At 53.5% G+C, this 1,276-nt stretch overlaps 1 protein-coding gene across 1 annotated transcript in view; it reads right to left on the bottom strand.

The window, feature by feature from the left end:
- Positions 1 to 540, bottom strand: part of LOC127749236 (uncharacterized) — a 17,401-nt gene extending 16,861 nt beyond the window's left edge. Inside the window, exon 1 of the mRNA XM_052266590.1 lies at positions 297 to 540. The gene's annotated coding sequence lies outside the window, so the exon portion shown is untranslated. The remainder of the gene's footprint in view (positions 1 to 296) is intronic.
- Positions 541 to 1,276: the final 736 nt, after the last annotated feature.

Here is a 1,276-nt window from a genome sequence, read left to right as displayed (position 1 = left end):
GGGGGGGGCACCCCTTTTATGACTGACAGTCATAAGCGCGCGGAATTTACGAGTTGTTGATAAAAGTGTCGGCCTGGCTGCGCGGGGCGGCCGGCGGAGAGGCTTGCACGCCTCAGTGCAACGGTAATGTGGTTACTGCTCCGACCGCTTCATGGTTTTCGTTTTGCGGCACGCGGGCGGCAGGTCAGCGCGTATTACCGCCCCCCTCCCCCCACCTGGGACGAGCGGATGGAGGGGGGGTAGGTGGAAGTGGGGGGACTAAACGGACGTGTGGTAAAAGAACTTCATTTACATACCTGCACCGCGGCGGTGTGGTGTATCCGTATAGCGTTATCCACATGCACCGTCGGGGGGCCACTCAGTAACTCTAGCTCTCACACACACACACACACACGCGCGCGCGCGCGGGCGCACACTCACACGCGCTGCCGTGCGCGCGGCGCGGCGTGCTCCGGCTCGTCGCGTCCGGGCTGCTTGCAAGCGGCGTGCGCGGCGCGGGGCGGGCGCCTTGCTGCGGCGAGGGGGAGAGGGAGACTGAGCCCGGCGCTCCAGCCGCGTAGCCGTGGCCGCGCCGCCCTCGCCCCCACCACCGCCGCGCCCGCCCCGCCCCGCCCCGCCCCGCAGGTGGCAGTAAGTGAAGGAGACTCCACGTAAGTGAGGCGCGCTGCGCTGGCCCTGCCGTGGTGTGTCGTCGTGTCAAGACATCCATTTCTTCCAGCAACACCGTAATGATTCAGACAGACGGTGTCTTCTACTTCAGGGGTATAAACAAGTTACCCTTTTTGTGACCAATGCTGAAAACAAAAGTATTTTATTTGTATAATCCAGCGGAAAAACTGTTCTTGTTGTTTTGATCCATCCTGCTCCACCACCTTGCTAGATATTTCTAACTGTAAATACTTTGCTTTTACAGTATGAACTGTTTGACTTAAGTTGTACAGATAGAATTGGCATCCTGTACATTTCGATTTGCAGAGCTGGTTACACATCGCTTCCATAAAGTTTACTTCATGTAATATTAAAAAGAACATATGTTCTTCTGATACACTTTTAAATTCCTGCAAAACAAACTACGAAGTATTTCGGTTCTTTGTAACTACGAAGCACAAAGCATTTACTTTGTAATTACGAAGTCAATGCTTCGCTTCGCAGTAACAAAGGATCTAAATACTTCGGAGTTCTGCAAACACTGGAAAAAACAAAGGTGCGAATCCCTACCTTTAAAAGCACTAAATGTGACCTTTCACTCCATAGCTTCATATGAGTTCCATACATT

This window comes from Frankliniella occidentalis, unplaced genomic scaffold (assembly GCF_000697945.3).
Source record: "Frankliniella occidentalis isolate FOCC.00 unplaced genomic scaffold, Focc_3.1 Scaffold41, whole genome shotgun sequence".
Lineage (NCBI taxonomy): Eukaryota > Metazoa > Arthropoda > Insecta > Thysanoptera > Thripidae > Frankliniella > Frankliniella occidentalis.
This window is presented reverse-complemented; position numbering and strand designations above follow the sequence as displayed.